Raw genomic sequence first — 1241 nt, 5'->3', positions numbered from 1 at the left:
CTTACTGACGTATGGAATATTGTTTGTTTTTTAATTGTTGTTTGGTGGGCCCGGGCTGGGGATTCGAACCCGCCACCTTAGGTGTATGTGGCTGGCGCCTTAGCCACTTGATCCACAGGCGCCGAGCCATTTCATCTGTTTTTTAAAAAAGTTGCTCATCGGGTGTTGCCTGTGGCTCAAAGGAGTAGGGCACTGGCCCCATATACCAGAGGTGGTGGGTTGAAACCTGGCCCCAGCCAAAAACTAGAAAAAAAAAAAGTTGCTCATAATCAGGAGGTTGGCTTATAAATTCAGTGCTTGAGTTTGATTAGTTTCAGGTCAGTTCAATAGCTACTACTTTAGCAAGATGCTTTCTTTGTGGCCTTTCATAAAAGGGATGAGTGACCAAATAGAATTTCAGGGCATTACGTATAGGAAAAACCTCTCTATTGTAAGAGAAGGAACTTGAACGTTTTGAAGGACACATCTTCCTAACAAGAACAGGTCTGACTATGGGAGGGTACTTAAGACATACATGCCAGTTGACATTTGCCTTAAAATTGGGTTAAACAGCAAAAGCAATGTCTTAAAAAATTAAAAAATGACTAAACTAGTTTAGAACTTTTTAGGGTAAAACCCTGTTTAACACTTACTTATGGTAGCGTTATCATAAAATTGCCATTGCTACCATGAGTCCTGCCGTCCACGTGTGTGTGTTAAGTTTAGGAGGGCCTTGAAGTAGTCCTGAGAAAATGGCTTTTTTTCCTCCTCTTTTCTGGAAGAAAAAAGATAAATGTTCAGGTGATTTATAGTTAGTGTTTCTTTTTTATATTTTGGTTTGTCTATGTTTTTATTCAACTAAAGGGTAATTATTGCGTCTCAAAAATTAACAATATGTTTATTAAATCTCAAAATGGCATCATCTTTTTAAAAAGAAGCCAAGTTTTCCATACTGTTATAATAAGGTCCAAAGAACTTTCTTTCTCTTTCTCATCAAGTAATATTTTTTATTTGCATCCATTTACTATGAATCTATTAATTTGTTAAGTTGACTGACATTATAAAAATATTTACAAAGGCAATATTTTCTTGCCTTAAGATGTAACATTTTCTAGGTCAGTCATTTCCAAAAGAGTGATTATTTCCATTACAAAAGAATTCTTCCTGGGCAGTGCCTGTAGCTCAAAGGGGTAGGGCGCCGGCCCCATATGCTGGAGGTGGCAGGTTCAAACCCAGCCCCGGCCAAAAACTGCAAAAAAGAA

Source organism: Otolemur garnettii, unplaced genomic scaffold (genome assembly GCF_000181295.1).
Source record: "Otolemur garnettii isolate 467f Iridium unplaced genomic scaffold, OtoGar3 scaffold00010, whole genome shotgun sequence".
In the NCBI taxonomy this organism is placed as follows: domain Eukaryota; kingdom Metazoa; phylum Chordata; class Mammalia; order Primates; family Galagidae; genus Otolemur; species Otolemur garnettii.
Note: the sequence above shows the minus strand (reverse complement) of the source record.